The 18,664-nt window shown below is 41.9% G+C and overlaps 1 protein-coding gene across 5 annotated transcripts in view; it reads right to left on the reverse strand.

The window, feature by feature from the left end:
• Window positions 1-8,346: 8,346 nt before the first annotated feature.
• Window positions 8,347-18,664, reverse strand: part of LOC125643011 (G-protein coupled receptor 83-like) — a 29,225-nt gene continuing 18,907 nt past the window's right edge. For all 5 annotated transcript variants that reach the window (XM_048865062.2, XM_048865059.2, XM_048865061.2 and 2 more), the window contains one exon: window positions 8,347-9,107. The gene's annotated coding sequence lies outside the window, so the exon portion shown is untranslated. The remainder of the gene's footprint in view (window positions 9,108-18,664) is intronic.

Raw genomic sequence — 18,664 nt, forward strand, 5'->3', positions numbered from 1 at the left:
AAGAAAGGGCAGACTTCCAGAATAAGTTCATTCTCTCTACTGTGCCTTCTGAGGCACTTAAATGTACAGTAAGACCATCATTCACTGTGGGTAATACCGTAACTAGTGGTATTCCTCCACTCTGCTTTCTTGGAAGTTTATCATTATTGACGTCCTAAAGAGGGCTAGGTGTGTCCCAAGACTGCTCAAAGACATAATCACTGCCCAATAAGCTTACAAACTCAGGCCCGGATGCTGCAAAGTACTTACCTTTTATGTACACAAGCTATCCCAATTTAAATTTGCTGGGATTACCCATGTGTTTAAAGTTAAACTCATGCTTAAGTTCTTAGCAGGCTCAGGGCCTTAATCATTATTGAGAGTTTCTATAACCTGAGAAGTGAATCAAAAACTATGGTCTTTCTTTTATTTAATTTTAAAAAGTACCCCATGGGAGTAGAGCCATGCCCCCAGGTTGTTAAATCTGACTGCTGGTGATAGCTCGGGGCAAGGATGAGGCACTGTAGTACAACGTTGTGCCAGGGTGTGTGGGTGTTTTATTTGTAAGATACTTGGTTGTGTGTGCGGGAGAGAGATCAAATTTCCTCCAGTGGCTTGGCTCACAGAGAGAATAGAGAATTTTATTTCACTACTATCAACCACTTTAAGGAAGACCTCCTTGTTGTAGAGCAGGGGTTCTCAACCTATTTCCTTTTCTGGCCCCCTCCAACATGCTATAAAAATTCCATGGTCCACCTGGGCCACAACAACTGTTTTTCTGCACATCCAGTAGCTTAAAAGCCGGAGCTGGCATTAGTAGGTAGTAAGCAGGGGCCCCACGCCACAAGGGGCCCCACAAAGCTAAGCTGCTCAGGCTTTGGCTTCAGCCCTGGGCGGTGGGACTTGGGCTTTGGCTTCAGCCCCAGGCAGCCCTCGGGCTTCGGCTATAGCAAGTCTAACACCATCCCTGCTCTATGGTTTATTTTGCCAGACCCCCTGAAACCTGCTTGCAGGGACACCCCCTGCCCCCAGACCCATGGTGGAGAACCACTATTGTAGGGGATCTAGGTTTTCCTTCTGAAGGAACAAGGTTCTGTGGTTCTAATTGTGAATATTTAGAGCTACTACTCATGTTGGCCACTAGGGGCCATATAACAAGGAGGTAAGGATCTGCGTAGACCTTACCCAGCTCAATGGGAATGTCTGTCTCTAGCATCCCCCATTTTTTCATGTTCTCTGTATATATATCTTCCTACTGTATTTTCAACTACATGCATCTGATGAAGTGGGTTTTAGCCCACGAAAGCTTATGCCCAAATAAATTTGTTAGTTTCTAAGGTGCCACAAGTATTCCTCCTTCCTTCTGTCTGTAGAGTGACATGTAGTCCCATGGACTGAATGCATCCTTGGTCAACTTAATGAAGCAAAAGTCTTCTCATTAGACCATAAGAACGGCCATACTGGGTCAGACCAAAGGTTATGAGAAGGAGTAAGTAACACGTTCTTATTTACTTTCTCCTCACCAATCATGATTTTATAGATCTCTAGTATAATCTTGTCCCCTCTTTGAGAAGCATTTCCCCAGCTGGGAGCAATGAGACAGGCTGTCTGCATGGAAGGAAACTCCATGCTGTTTCTTTACTAAGATGTAGATTTGTGTCCCTGCCCCCTTTCCTGCCAGAGCATGGCCACTTAGCAGGTAATGGTCCATCAGCCTTGTTTACACCTGAGTGAGGCATCAGTTTTCCCTTTGTCTCTGAGGAATGGGTTTGGCCACTGCCCACGTTTATTTGGAAAAGATATGTTTAGTCATGATCTCGGCTTATGTTTATAACTTCACATGTAACACAGCTATGTGCATTTTGCCATGCTATTACTGATCATCAGATTATGAGGTTTTTAAATGATTCCTCACAAGGCATACTTTTTACAAATGTTAGTGCAATAACCTATAGCAGTGGTTCTCAAAGCTGGTCCGCTGCTTGTTCAGGGAAAGCCCCTGGCAGGCTGGGCTGGTTTGTTTACCTGCCGCGTCCGCAGGTTCGGCCGATCGCGGCTCCCACTGGCCGCGGTTCGCCGCTCCAGGCCAATGGGGGCTGTGGGAAGTGGCGCGGGCCAAGGGACATGCTGGCCGCCCTTCCCGCAGCCCCCATTGGTCTGGAGCGGCGAACCGTGACCAGTGGGAGCCACAATTGGCTGAACATGCGGACGCGGCAGGTAAACAAACCAGCCCAGCCTGCCAGGGGCTTTCCCTGAACAAGCAGCGGACTGGCTTTGAGAACCACTGGCCTATAGGGTGTGAAGCCAGGAGTATATTCTGTCACAGTGTGAAAGCATTTGTTTCTAGGTAGTAAGATTTACCTTTGGTTCCAGTTAAGATGAGCAATCAGTCTCTATGAACTGCCTTGTTAAATGACAAACTGAGTGACAAAAGTAGCAGAAGGAGGAAAGATCCTCAATCTGATCCAGATTCAGATGTCCATCAAAACTCCAGGAGCTGGATAAAATGTACCAGAAAATCCAAAACATTTACTTGTATTTACTGGGAGGTGAGTGATTCAGTCTGATCAAGTGTGGCAGAGAAACACCATAGTTTGGGATTTTAAAAAACAGTTCCACAGCTTTGTGGGAGATCCAGTTCAAGCAACTTCACGGATCACTGTAGAAGTATGGCATGGGGAGATGGGCAGTCACTCGAACTTAAGTTCTTTTTGGAGTTTGTTACATCCGCACATCTATTGACCAGGCACTTGGACATACTTAGCGCAGTCCCCACCCAATGGCAGGAGCTACTGTTTGTACTTTAACCCAGCAGAGAATCCATATGGGACCCTCTTGGTATAAAGCAGGGATTGGCAACCTTTGGCATGCGGCCCCCCCTGGCGGGCCAGGCCAGTTTGTTTACCTGCCGTGTCCACAGGTTCGGCCGATCACAGCTCCCACTGGCCGTGGTTCGCTGTTCCAGGCCAATGGGGCATGCGGGAAGCGGCGGCCAGCACATCCCTTGGCCTGTGCTGCTTCCTGCAGCCCCCGTTGGCCTGGAGCAGCGAACTGTGGCCAGTGGGAGCTGCCATCGGCCGAACCTGTGGAGGTGGCAGGTAAACAAACTGGCCTGACCTGCCAGGGGGCTTACCCTGGCGGGCCATGTGCCAAAGGTCGCCAACCCCTGGTGTAAAGAGAGCTGCTCTTCCATTGGCTGAGATGGTAGGAGCTATGCTGTAATCTCATCTGGAAGTTACTGTCTGTATATTTTACAGCTGTCAATGCTAACACAGTTGGGGAGGTGGCAAACTGTAAGATTCTAATCGATTCTAACTGAAAAATGTAAGTGTGCTCTTCCTTATTGAAATCTAGATACACTATGGGTCAGATTCGGAGTGGATATATTATTTAGATCATGAGCTTTTTGGGGCTAGGCACTTTTTTTCTTCTACATGTCTGTAAAGTGCATACATGGAGTTGCTGCTATAATAATAGCCAAAAAATAATGAAGTGTAAGTAGGTGCAAAAACGCTGATGTCAACAGAGTTGCACACACTTTCACCTGTTCTGAATTTGGCCCACCACATGTAGTTTTGCTCACCACATTTAGGGCCTGATTCTCCATTGCCTGGCACTAGTGTTTGCTCATTTGCACCAGAGCAAAATGAATGTGAAGTGGGTACAAAATGCTACCATTCTGTTTTCGCAATACTTTACCTCCCCTCTCCCCCCAACCCCCTTCATATTGGCGTAAATTACTTCACAAGTCACAGTTACCATATCAGAGCCTAATTCATTGTGGCTCTAACATCTCCATAGAAGAAATGCTACTGCATTGATCCCTGTCACTGTCATGAGGTAAATTATCCAGTAATAACCTGAAGGTGATGATCTGAATTGAGAAGCCACTGTGAATTATGCCATTGCATAGATTGCTTGTTAAAATATCTTTTTCTGCTTTTACCTACCCAGTCAGCCTAACTTATGCAAATTAAACAGCATTTCTATAGCTTTTGTTCATCCTTACTAGTAGTTTTCCAGTCCTAAAACTCCATATATTAACTAATAATGTAGCACTTTGTGTTTGGCATTTTCATATTACATATGCATAATTTCCCCCTCAATACAAAAGTCACTAATGGATCATCACTCTGCAAATGCACCCAACTATTTCAAGGCAGGAGGAGTGGGACTGCTAAGTGACAGTACTTGTGAGTATATGGCACATTTCCATGAGGAAACTGATCATTAATTTTTTGAATTCACACTGAAAGATTGGCTCAGGGAAGCGGGACTAAAATGGTAAAATATCAAATGTTTCATTCAATTTAAAGCATACACAGCCCATCATCATGCTGCTTGTTGGCTAGCACCTTGATTTAAATTACATGGCTTGTTAGTAGAGCTATGCCTGTAGCCATATCACCTTAGGTTGAGGCCTTGTCACTTTGTAAAGCATTACAGCTGGCTGAAATTTTTTAAAACTTGTTTTTTGGTTGCAAACATTTTCACAAAAAAGTGTGTGCCCCCCCCCCCCCCTATTTCTGATGCATTCCACTAAGCGGGGCTGGACCATGTTAGTATATGGACGAGAGACCTCCCCCCAAAAAAGCCAAATGCAGCAGGACATGCTGTTCTTATAGGTGGCACTCTTCTCTCCAAGTCAATAGTGAAACAGTGTTCCAGCACATTATTAATGGGTGCTCTGCTGCTGCAGGTCCTGACTATACATTCATAGACGTGAAGGCCAGAAAGGACCATTAGATCATATAGAGTGACCTCCTGCATAACACAGGCCACAGAAATTCATCCATTATTGAGACCAACAACTTGAGTTTAACTGCAGCATAGCTCCCAAAAGGCATCTGGTCTTGATGTGAAGACTTCAAGAGATGGAGAATCTCCACATCCTTTGGTAGTTTGTTCCAATGATTAATCACCCTCTCTATTAAATATTTGTGCCTTATTTTTAATATGAGTAGGGCTGGCTTTAACTTCCACCCATTGGCCTTATTTTGCCTTTCTTTAGAGATCATACACTGATCAGTTAATCTCTTCCTCTTCTTTTTGTTAAACTAAAGAGATTGAACTCCTTGAAATGCACTGAAAAGCATTTTTCCTGCCCTCAAATAATTTTTGTAGCTCTTCTCTGCACTCTTTTTCTCTAATATTTCACATCCTTTTTTAAAATGTTGACATCAGAATTGGTTCCAGTAAACTATTTGCAGTTATTAAACTACGTAAGCATTTTCCACAAGAATTGGAATAAAAATTCCAGCATGTGCCCAAATTCTCACATGGGCTATTTTATTCTGCCTCACTGGAAGGTTCCCTGCAGTTTCAATCCGATACAGTATTTTTCCTCTCTTCTAAACTTGTTGTGTGGCTGCATGCTGGCAAATTGTTGTGCTTCACCCCAGTGGTGGATGGCTACACTAAAATGGTGGGTGAAGTAATTTCCATGTGCTTATCCATGGTTGTTTTTTTTTTTTAAAATAATATTATATATCAGTTTGATTGAGAGCTTTCTGGATAAAAGCTATTTTACAAATATAAGACCGCATTGACTCGGCAATTCACGTTGCTGCTCTGTGAGGAATCAGTATTTTTTCCCAAGCCCAGGTCTGCTGTTGTTTTGATGAAGGAAGGCCTGAGCAGCTTTCTTCTCAAAGAAAGAGATAAAGATTAACTGCTACCAAGTTTAGACAAGTTCATGATAAATTTCTGGTCTGTAAATAATTCTGTAGGACCCAGAGTCTAGGTCATATACAGTAAACAGCTGGCACAATTACTAGATAAACTACATATATATGTAGAGCTAGGAATAGAACAAATTGGTAGTTGATAGCAACAGAACTTTCTAAACTGTACAATGAAGGCCTTTAGTAGTGCAAATTTGGAAGCAAGTGTTATCTTCCAAAACTGAGACTGGGAATCCAATTTTGAGAATGTAGACATGGGGGATCCAGGGGACATAGTGTACTTAGAATTTCAGAAAGCCTTCGACAAGGTCCCTCACCAAAGGCTCTTAAGCGTAGTAAGCTGTCATGGGATAAGAGGGAAGGTCCTCTCCTGGATCAGTAACTGGTTAAAAGACAGGAAACGAAGGGTAGGAATAAATGGTCAGTTCTCAGAATGGAGAGAGTGGTGTCCCCCAGGGGTCTGTACTGGGACCAGTCCTAGTCAATATATTCATAAATGATCTGGGAAAAGGGTAAACAGTGAGGTGGCAAAAATTGTAGATGATACAAAACTACTCAAGATAGTTAAGTCCAAAGCAGACTGTGAAGAGCTACAAAGGGATCTCACAAAACTGGGAGACTAGGCAACAAAATGGCAGATGAAATTCAATGCTGATAAATGCAAAGATCACAACTATATAGAAAAAGATGGGGTCTAAATTAGCTGTTACCACTCCAGAGAAAGATCTTGGCATCACTGTGGATAATTCTCTGAAAACATCCACTCAGTGTGCAGCAGGAGTCAAAAAAGCTAACAATGTTGGGAATCATTAAGAAAGGGATAGATCATAAGACAGAAAATGTCATATTGCCTCTATGTAAATCAATGGGACATTCACATCTTGAATATTGCGTGCAGATGTGCTTGCCCCATCTCAAAAAAAAGATACATTAGAATTGGAAAAGGTTAAGAAAAGGGCAACAAAAATTATTAGGCGTATGAAACAGCTTCCATATCAGGAGAGATTAATATGATTGGGACTTTTCAACTTGGAAAATGGGGGATATGATAGAGGTCTATAAGATCATGACTGGTGTGAAGAAAGGAAATAGGAAGTGTTATTTACTCTTTCTCATAACACAAGAACTAGGGATCACCAGATGAAATTAATAGGTAGCAGGTTTAAAACAAACAAAAGGAAGTATTTCTTCACACAACGTACCGTCAACCTGTGGAACTCTTTCCCAGAGGTTGTTGTGAAGGCCAAGACTATAACAGGGTTCAGAAAAGAACTAGATAAATTCATGGAGGACAGGTCCATCAATGGCTATTAGCCAGGTTGGGCAGGGATGGTGTCCCGAGCCTCTGTTTGCCAGAAGCTGGGAATGGGAGACAGGGGATGGATCACTTGACGATTACCTGTTTTATTTCCTCTGGGGAACCTGGCATTGGCCACTGTCAGAAGACAGGCTACTGGGCTAGATTGGACCTTTGGTCTGACCCAGTATGACTGTTCTTATAAAAAGAAGTGGTAAACACCCCAAGTAACTCCCGCCCATCACATTCTCTGCACCTGAAAAGACAAAGGAAGCAGCCGCTGGACTCTGGGGGAGGGGTCCTGACTGAGTTAGGTCAGTAAGACTGCTGAAAGCATGTGATGATGAAACTTCTCTTTGAAGGCTAGGATGCTTTGAATCTAATATAATTTTTAAGTTAAGTACCAAGTAAGTATTTTAATCTTGTAACCATTTCTGACTTTTATGCCTCATTACTTGTACTCACTAAAAATCTGTCTTTGTAGTTAATAAACTTGTTTCATTGTTTTAATCTAATCCAGTGTGTTTAAATTGAAGTGTCTGGATAACTATTTAAAATAATAAACTGGCATATTATTCCCTTAAAGGAATAACAGACATAGTATATTTGTACTGTTGAGGAGAGGGCTGGGCAGTACAGGACAAACATTTCCGGGGGAAGATCCAAGACTGGGTGTGTGTTGAGGTTGCCCTGCAGCATAACCAAGGCTTGTGAGAGCCAAGGTGTGGCTTGGATGACTGCAGTACACACAGACACAGCTGGGAGTGACTTACATGCTGGAGGTTGTTTGTGAGCAGTCCAGGTTGGAGGCTACAACAGCAGAGCATGATAAAGGGCACCCCAGGTTACAGAGCACAGGTGACACAATCCCCCCACTAGTCTGGATTGTGCCCCAGTATGTCACACACACATAAAAGGAGATTGTAGAGTACTTTCAATCCAACATCTCACCTATCCTCCAACTGCTATAATCAGAGAACGTAATTTTACTTTAGATTCTAAGGCTGGGCTTTTCAAAGCAGAGAGCCACTCAACTTCCACTGAAAATCAATTAGGTATCTACTCCAATAGGCTCCTTTTAAAATTTCTCATGACAGACATCATTAAAATGTATCTGAAAATGCCAGTGAAAATACACATCCATATTAATTTCAACCCCATTTTCAGAACACAAAACTGGGGGAAATTGTGTGGCAAATGTTGAATTTTTAATGGCATATACTGGCTATAAATTTATTCATTTGAAATTACCCAGAATGAGCCATAATTTTGCTAGAAACTGTTTTGTATAGGGCCATCTAGACTTGCGCCTGGGAGCTGAACTGGATGATCCCACAGTTTTTGGTTTTTTTTCTTCCGTCTGTAACTTAACATTCATAGACAGACTTCAGGATGTGACATCTTTTTATTCATTTCACATAACACATACAAACTTTCTATTTGTTCTAAGGCCCATTTTCCTTGCACAATTTGACCAACGAGGAACACAGTTTATTATCTGTTTTTATTAACTAAAAATCCCAGACTAATGATGAGGAAACATTTCCAGGAGCTTTGAACAGCAGCTGGGTTCTTACTGTGCCAGAAACTCCATGTCATTATGCACAAGTGACCAAGAGGTAACTAGGAAACATCACACAGTCATGACAGCAGCGAGATGCAGGAAATCCATCTTCCGTGGGGGACTTACAGTCACTACAGAGCAGACAGGACCCTGATGCTTTAATCTCCAACACTGGCTTTGTTTGAAAAAATAAAAAGTTACATTTGGACAGAGCAATAACTCAGATAAGCACAAGATCTTTACTGGAAATGTGAAGGTTGAAAGTCACAATAAAAGGGAGAAACATCTGTTTCCTGCACAGCTCTTGTCAAACATTTTTATAAAGTTCTAAATAGTTTCATTGTGATTTGTGAAAAGGTCCAAAAATTCAGGGAACAAAGTGAGGAGAACTTTTGAAGGGAATCCTTTTCTCTTTTTATTCCATTTATTTCTCCTCCGAATGGGTGTATATTTTTAGATTCTCTTCCCTCCTCTCCAAACCCCATGATCAAAAATGTAATTCTGCTCTTTGATCTCTCCTGTGCTTCCTTTTGAGTGTTGCTTGACACGGCACTTCCCACAAGAGATGCAAAATTCATTCATCCTGAATGAGTAGAAAATAAAAGCTGCAATTGTTAGTGACAAATATTTGGGGTTCCCTCCCTCTTCTTCCCCCTTTTCACAACAAGAAGGCCACATACACAGATTCAAGAACAATACAGACAGGTGAGTTGACAAGTGTTTAGGCTATTGATTAGCTATTGAAATTCTCTTACAGGTGGAGGCCAAAGACCTGGAGGGTAGATATACTCTTCTGCCAGCCATCGCTTCTCAATGAAGCTGTGAGCTGTTGCTGTGAACTCGAACAGCAGTCATATTGTGCACATAGCTATCACTGAAGCCTAGAGGTTTACAGGACTAGACATTTTATACATATAACAAAAGCCTCCAAAGATACACTAGATAGAATATAAAATTTAGAAGGGATATAAACCTTCATGTTTCAGGGCATAAACCAATCACTAACTTAGAAGACTTAAGACAAAACTTCCTTTATGGGCAGGTTTTTCCATAATTGTCACTTATAGGGTTTTATGCAACTTCCCCTGAAGCATCTCATACTGGCCACAGGAAACCACATTAGATAGACCATTGGTCCAATGTCCGGAACATAGGTATTGTCATATATCTGCTATAGACACTCAATGAAGCCTGTCCTAGAAATCAAGCAGTCTTTAAAAGAAACCAACAGTCTCTTAAATAGACAGATTTCCCTATCGCAAAGCCAGACCCACATTTCCCATAGGGCTCAACAAGAGGAACTTATTTGTGAGTACATATAATATTGGAAAGCTGCACTTGAGGGTCAGTTCTTTGTTCCACGATGACACCATGCTGTGCAAGTAGTTTGGTTCAGGTGAAATGGGAAGTAGAGGTCAGGCTTGGCTAGTAGGAGAGCAAATTGCAAATATTAAGGCCAAATATTGTTTAAATGCACTTTCTTATGTAGAAATGAAGATTCATTTAGTACAAGGGGTGGTGAGGTAGGTTTGTCTTTTTGTTTTAATTTGGGGGGAAACTGTGGTGTCAATTTAAAAAGGGAACAATAGCAATGACTTGATCCGGGAATAGATGCTATCCAAGCTCTTGACGACAGATGCTATGCAAATTTCCCTCACTCATACCTCCCAGTAAGCCTCAGTTCTACTTACTCAAATTTAGTCCATGGCATTTCTATTGTGACAATCAGCATGGTTTAGATGCCAATTCTGGACCCCAGTTATTCCAGTCCTGGTCACACACCATTAGCACTGTCCATGAATCTTACTGCAGTTAAGTTCTGTTCCAATCCTCATACCCCCTACACAGCTTTACCAATGCATCTCAGTCATAAACTATCTTTGAAACGACTAAGCGCAGGCTGCTAATCATGACAATCTGTGTTGGTTTTGTTATGGGGAAAGGTGTCCCCTGAGACTAGATTAATAACCAAATGCTCTGAAGTGTCCTAATGAATGTGTCCTGATGTCTGCATCAATCAAAGCTGGGGTTTGGGTAGGAGTTATTAATGAAAGTGAACTAAACCATCTTACAAGTTGCATAAGAACATAAGAATGGCCATACTGGGTCAGACCAAAGGTCCATCTAGCCCAGTATCCTGTCTTATGACAGTGGCCAATGCCAGGTGCCCCAGGGGGAATGAACAGAACAGGTAATCATCATGTGATCCATCCCCTGTCACCCATTCCCAGCTTCTGGCAAACAGAGGCTAGGGACACCATCCCTGCCCATCCTGGCTAATAGCCATTGATGGACCTATCCTCCATGAACTTATCTACTTCTTTTTTTTTAACTCTGTTATAGTATTGGCCTTCACAACATCCTCTGGCAAAGAATTCCACACACTGACTGTGCATTGTATGACGAAGGAAAAAAGAAAAGCTCCATTTATTACAACTTCGACAGCTACGTGCTGAACATGAGCACTGTAAGGTTTGAGGTAAGAACAGTGTTCTGCTACAGGGGTGGGCACTGGGGCTGTCCAGCCATCCCTCATCGAGGTGGGAGAATAGAGTCTTGAATCATGGCAGAAGGACCTCCCAGTAGCTGGTACTAGTCAGCTGAGGGTAGAGTGTTGAACTCTCTCTCTCTCTTCTCCCACAGCCTTCAATGAGAGCAGGATTGGGCCCAGATACTGCAGTCAGTCCATCCATCCCTGTGTCATCAGACAGATTTTATTTTTCTCAAGGCTTTTTTAGTTTATTTTAGTATCTCAGTGAGCCTGAAGGCCATGAACCCTCTTCGGGGAATAGGTGCTAAAGAACACAAAGAAACAACGTCTACTGAGTGTGTAACAAAACACAGCTTCATAAACAACTTGAACTGAATATCCTGATCTGCAGCTGAGCAAGCTGTCAGGAATGGGTCCAAGAGAACTCCCTCCTCTCCCCCCAGCGGGTTGTATCTAAGCCCTTCACACACTAGTAGGAGGATTAGGCACTGAGGCAACAATCAAGAAGACAAGAATATGCTTTATCTTCTGTCACAGCCCTAGACCAAGTGATGAAAGGTAAAATACAGGATTAATAAGCAAACCACTGGCAAAAATATCTGCTGTCAAAAGAAAAAGGAGAATGCTAAGGCCTGGAACGATGTGCAGGAGATTCAGACAGGCAATGTGAGAGAAGAATGAAAAGGATGGAAGGATTTCAATGGGACAAATTCAGAAAGAAAATGACACTTTATTCAGAAAGCTGGAACCATATGCCACAGCAGTGAGTGACGGAATAGGCTTTGAATGGGTTCCGCTCATCTGGCTTTCTGCTATAACCGAGCCTTCAAAGCTAGAAGACCATCCCTTAGAGCTTAGCTTCTTTAAAGAGTGTCTGAAATAAATTACATTTGGTTTTATAAATCTGCCTTTGTGTCCTTCAGAGGTTTCCAATTGGGGTTTCATCCAAAGTGCAGGAAGTTCAGAAATGTTGCTTACCTGCTGAAATTACGTGTGTCGTTAAATATATGATGTGAAGGAAGCAGACATGTTACCTTTCAGCCAGAGAGCTGTAGAGCAAGTTGTCCTGACTTGAGAGAAAAGCTTTCACTTCACTCTCCGCTGCAAAGGGGACCTATTTATTTGTTTGCAAAGGGCCAAAATCACTGTTTCAATCTCTTTGCAGTTTGCTTCTGAGCTGCTTGTCTGTTTGCTTCCCCTCCTTTGATCTTGGTGGGAGCAACTCTAAGTACGGTTACATTTACACCTTCTTCTAGATCATTAATGAAAAATTCAGTGTGGTTTCCTATAGTGACCCCTGTGATACTTGGGACTTGAGTCAAAGCCCATTGAAATCAATGAAAATCTTTCCATTGACATCAGTGGGCTTTGAATCAGGCCTTTGGTACTGTTTCACATTTGAAGGGCTACAATTAATGACTATATTGTGTCTCCTTCATCAGCTAATTTCTAATTCATGGTGAGTTCTCTTTATCTAGCTGGTGTTTTTCCTGCATCTTTGTTTGCTACGTAGTGCGACTATATAACGACTTGTTTCTGAAATTCAAATATCCTCTGTGGCACATTCCCCATTATCTACTTCATCAGTAATTATGCTGAAGGCCATTAGATTCATTTGGCTTGAGCTAGTGTTAATAAATGCACGCTGTTAATTGGTCATTAGACACATCTCTCCTGAATCCTCACATATTGACTCACATCAGCCTGTGCTCCAAAATTTTCCCTGGAACAGACAGTTCACCAAACCTACAATGTGACAGGCTTGCCTTCTAGTGAAATTGGGGAATAGCAGGGAAGGTTCTGGGGTTTGCTTGCCAATGACTAATTCACCAAATCACCCATTTGCCTAGACGTTTTATCACTGAGAAGTGTCAAAGAACTCAAAACTATATCTACAGAGCATGAAAAGGTCCGGATCACACAAATTTCCTCGAATGCCTCTCCCCCCCACCCCAAAACTCCATTTGAAAAGCCTGATAGCTATGTTACAGAGCTGCCTGCTTCCCTCAATGTCTATGCCCTATTGCACTGTATCACCTAGAAAGAAGCTCTGTCCCTTGCCCAAGAAGGTCACTTGTACTTGGCCAAAACTGGGCACCCAACTCTAAGTGAATGGCAATCATGATCAGAGAAAGTCCTTGGATTTATCTCTCCATCTTTCCCACCTGAAATAACTATCCAGGACTCTATCCTGAGAAGCAGCGACTGTCAAATAAATTTGGGCATCATGGTGGATAATCAGCTGACCATGGGCTCCCAGGTCGACACTGTGGCTAAAAAGACTAATGCAATCCATGGATGCATAAACAGGGGAATCATGTATTTGGCACTAGTGTGATGGCTGCTGGAATACAGTGTCCTGTTCTGGTGTCCATACTTAAAGAAGGATGTTGACAAATTGAAGAGAGTTCAAAGAAGAGTCACAAGAATGATTGAAGGATTAGAAAACTTGCCTTACAGCGATAGACTCAGAGAGCTCAATCTATTTAGCTTAACAAAGAGAAGGTTAATGGATGTCTTGATTAGCCTATGAGTACCTACAAGGGGAACAAATATTTAATAATGGGCTCATCAATCTAGCAAAGAGAGGTATAACATGATCCAATGGCTGGAAGTTGAAGCTAGACAAACTCAGACTTTTAACAATGAGGGTATTTAACCACTGGAACAACTTACCACGGGTCATGATGGAGTCTCCATCACTGACCATTTTAAAATCAAGCTTAAATATTTTTCTATAAGAGATGTTTTAAAATTATTTTGGGGAAACTCAATGGCCTGTGTTATACAGGAAACCAGACTAGATGATCTTAATGATGCCTTCTGGCCTTGCATCTCTGAGCCTGGTGTAATGCCACAGCACCCCCATCTCTAGTCACTGGAAGTCTGAAAGAAAATATCCAGACTGCTACCAACAGTAAAAGAAGATTATTATTGTTATTATGAAACATTTATATATAGTAACGCCTACAGCCCAGCCAGTTTGGAGCCCCATTCTGCTATGTGCCAGACAAACACAGTAAATGACAATCCTTGCCTTAGAGATTCACTTTTGGGTCCAACAGTAGAGCATCTTGATTTTTGATACAAAGTTGCTTAAGACCCCAATTCAGTAAAGTGCTTAAGCACATGATTAGTCCCTCTGAAGTCATGCTTAAATGTTAGGCATGTGTTTTAAGTACTTCGTTGATTCAGGCCTTAGTCTGTGTTCTAGCAAGGGAAGATTCCATGTACTTTTTAGAACTTTAGACCAATAAAAAGGACACATAAATTATTATAAGTCTAGTGCCATGCAGTTGAGTTTAGTGTAGATACAATTTCTTGCCACTCTGACTTTGCCAGTCAAACCAGCCGGCATACCCTTTTTCTGTCACACATTCTATCATTAACCTAATGTGAGAGAATTGCTGCTATCGGTGTCTTCTTTCTTTGCTATATTAATGGGAACCCTTCGAGTGACACAGAAGCCTCTGGCAATGGGGAAAGCCTGTTGAGTTCCGAATCTCATCCAGGCATCAATAATTACTGTTACAGACAGCAAAGTAATTATCATGATTTACAGAGCCAGTGATTAACATATGCTCATCCAGGGAAGCAATCTCAGCAATTAAAGAAGAGCTGCTCTTGGCAACAGATCCAGGGAAGACGTGGCCAAGTGTAATGGCAGAGAGCTGGCAAACCAGAGGGAAACAAAGTAGACAACCCACTCATAGGAGGAGGGATATGTTATTCCTTCAAAAGTAAACATGAAGCAATTCAAAAAGAGTAAGGAATATCAAAAGGGGGCAAGAAAATAAATTTAGAAGAGGCATCAAATGTCTTCCATCAAATGTCTTCAGCTGACAGTGATAACAGAATAACTTGCATTCCCATAGAATCTTTTCAGCTGGAAGGATCCCAAGTCATTTTATTGACTCTGTATAAGGATTACTCACTGAAATGGAAGCTGTTTCTGGGTGGACCACAGAAGCCATTCTATGCCAGCAATATTGCCTAATAGTATTAAGCAAGAGTAGTGAAGAATAACTTCTGTAGTTTAACAACAAGAAGGACTTTTAGGGCAGGGGCAACATAAACGGGAATTGGAATTTGATCAGAGGACTGAGGCCAACACCCCATTGCCTACAAAGAGTGCTCATCTGGTGGTTCTTTTAAGAACCACAACTAGTCAGATCCCCAGTTCTATATTTCACATGAAAGATGTCAATATTAGTGTTGTTGCTATGATTATTTTATAGTACCCCAAAGCATGATAGGAACTTTTACAGAACATATAGAAAGTGATGGTCCCTGCTCCAAAGAAGTTAGATCTCATAGTAGATATAATGTGATCGGGGGGATAACAAACTGTACAGAGGGGTGGGGAAAGAAATGACAACGGTTACAACAAGGTGCTCAGATACCAAGGTTACCAACTTTAGGCGGATGCTCATCTTGGTGGGTTATTTTAAAGGGTATCTGAACAGATTTAATAGTCATATATTAATTGGCTTTGGGGAGATTTTCAAAGGCACACATGGTAGTTAAAATCTCAACTCCCATTGACTTTTGGCTGTTGTGACGCTCTACACCCCAGGGGAGTGCCCTATAGCCCCCATATTCATCATTTGTATATAACTGTGTGATACTGCATATAAAGCATGCCATGTGAGGTATCATGGGAAAGCTTATGATCTGCTGAAACCCACTGTTCCATCTAAATATGTATATCATTAATCCATATGAAGTTATGAGAATGTGGTGTATGGTTGTCACTAAAATATGCTGTGAGTTGGGGAATCGCCCAGATATTAGATCCCCAGAGACTAGGACAAGAGAGCTGGGGGGATTTGGCTGGTGCCTTTCTCTGTGTGATTCATGAGCGGCTCTGGGAGCATTCATGCAATCTAGCTCGGTGTGGGGCTCCACATGCGGTCGTGCTGAGTGATAACAGCAACTGGAGGGGTTTGCTGTTTGTCACGAGCAAAGCATTGTGAGAGACAGCCTAGGCTGGAGAGTTAAGGGGGTACTGCAGTCTTACAGTCCTAGGCTGCACCCTAGGGTTCCTGTCACAGTTGTTTGTGAAATGTTTGCTTAGATTTGTCTGTATTCTAAGTCACACGATCTTGTTTCTGTGCCATGATGGAGGACTGAAAATTTTTGAAGCAAGGCACTAAAGAATGAGAAATAATGAACATATTTGTCAGGTATGGATTTTCAGAAGAATAATCCTCTGTTAAAATCAGCAAAATGTTCAGGATATGTGAATGTTTTCACGTGGTGGCCATCTGAATATTTGTGGTAATAACAGGACCTCATGAATCACAGTGAACCCAAACTTGTTGTCTGGATTAACAAAAATATTCATTAACTGGTATTTTTATCATTCAGTTAGTGCTGTGTCCATATCAGAAGATAAAGGAATATTTTGTGCTTTATTTGTAGGCATGGTGCACCTCAATCCCTCCTATTCTCTGTTTGTGGCACATAATGGTTTTGTCTCCTGAAGGCTTTAATACCTTGATTTAATTTCCGTTTTGGATTTAGCATGTAGGTGCTGGGCAGTGTTGGTGACCTGTGATAGATAGGAGATTGGACTATATGATGTGCTGGTCCCTTCTGGCCTTGAATTTTATGACTCTGTGGTGTACAAGTAATGTTGTCCACTGGGATCCAGTGGTCTTAGACCTTGCCTTCCAAGGAGTTCTTTCAGGTCACACTTGAGAGAAATTACAGGTGTTCCTTCTAATTTTACTGCTTCAGCATATGGCAAAAGCCCCTCCCTTTGCCTGTTGACATGTTGGGAAAATATTCTTCCATTTTGTTTTCAGCTACGACTTTGCATTGTGATCAGTGAAGTGATCAGTTTGTGGTGTGATCGATTTTGTACACAGCCGCGCAGTTGGGCCATCCTGTGAACTTTAATTTGGGGAGGGTAAAACGAACAAAACTATCTTTGCTAATATAAAAACATTATCTGCTTCACCCTCTATCTGCCATACTCTCCTTTTTTTAATAACCCTTCCTAATGAAACTCTCATTCGGGATTTATAATTTAGCAGATTGCACTTGAAACCCGGGCACTTCACTGATACAATCTTGTAGGCTGTTTATTAAGAGTATTCAGCAGGCAGACTAACTAAGAAGAACAAAGATGAACTGCCATTTAAAGAACATTGAACAAGAGACAGATGTTGAGCCCTGTCACTATCAGCTGAATTAAACAGCCTCAAGGCCTTTGATAAAATATATTCCCAATCAGAGGATTATGATATGGGTCAGCTACTGGAAAAGGATTCCCTGGACAGTAGAGGGCATTTACACAGTTTGGGGGCCTTAGAAAAGCTTTAGGTCAAATACTTAAGGAGGGGATCAGTTTTCTAGTTCTGGCTTTACTCTTCCACTCCATTACCTGAAGAATCCTCATCTACTTTCCCCATCTTTAGTTTTAAACCACCCATTACCATAGCTTATCCTTCACTAGAGCAAGTTCCTTTGCTGATTACATTGTCAAATTGGTCAAATAATATTTGACCTCTGAAGGCTCCAAGCTAGTGGATTCAAACAATAGGTTTTGCAGGGTGTGATTTCAGACTAGAAAGGTAACTTTTTTGTTCTATGGTTAGAGGTTAAATAGATAAGAATCAAAAGGAGAAAAGTCCCCAGATTTGGAGAATGAACTAGTGTCAGGAAAACTGAGCCCTCTCCAGATATTCTATGTATCTGTCTTTGGTTAGCATTGTCCCTCTCTTCTAGCAGTATATTTCATTCTGTCCCATACCCTTTCCCAATCTAAAGGGGGAGACTTCTCCTTCCAAAAAGAATTGCCTTTAAAAAATATTTCTGATATACTCACTGGGTGCATGTGACCCACCATACATTTTCAAGCCATGAGCTCAACTCTGATGCTGCTAAAAATTTAAAGCTCGTTTATTAGAGGTGGTTATTTCTCTGGTTTATTGCGGGGTTTGCTCTCTATCACATTCCAGTTCCAAAATCAAGCAACGGGGCAATTGCAGAGCTTGAATTAAAACTCAGGTCATCTGACTTCCAGGGATGTACCCTGTCTATCCACTGGACCATACTACCTCCTCCTGTGGTTACAATACATTACTGGCTAAGGCTGTGTCCATGGAGAATGCTGTAGTTCAGACTGATTTGGACTTTTTGGCCTGGTACAATATAATTCCCCCATTATTGCCTTATTGATACTAGGTAAAATGGGATGTTTGCCAGAGAAAGTCTTCAGTTTAATGCACGCCCTCCTTGAATAAAAACTTCAAAAACCTATTCTCAGTAGTTAACAGAAGTGAATTGGTATTTGCTAACCTAAGTTTCGTGCTGTGAGACACTTAGTTTACTGCAGCCTGTCTTCCTGCTCTGTTGTCTGCTAAATGAGTCCTTAATGTAGTTTGAAATGTTTAGTATTTCTTGGAATAATTCTTATTTCACTGACGTTCACATAAGAAAAGAATATCTCTCTGAGAACAATGTATTCCTCTGAGCCAAGGGACTCGGGAACAGATCTTAATTGCCTTGGGCAGGGTTTATCTGCATTAGGCAGTAAGTATTTGTATGCAGCACCAAATAAAAAAAATTACCCTTCATCCCTGCGTACACTGAGGCCTGGTCTACACTGGGGGGGATCGATCTAAGTTACGCAACTTCAG

This window comes from Caretta caretta, chromosome 9 (assembly GCF_965140235.1).
Source record: "Caretta caretta isolate rCarCar2 chromosome 9, rCarCar1.hap1, whole genome shotgun sequence".
NCBI classification, from domain to species: Eukaryota; Metazoa; Chordata; order Testudines; family Cheloniidae; genus Caretta; species Caretta caretta.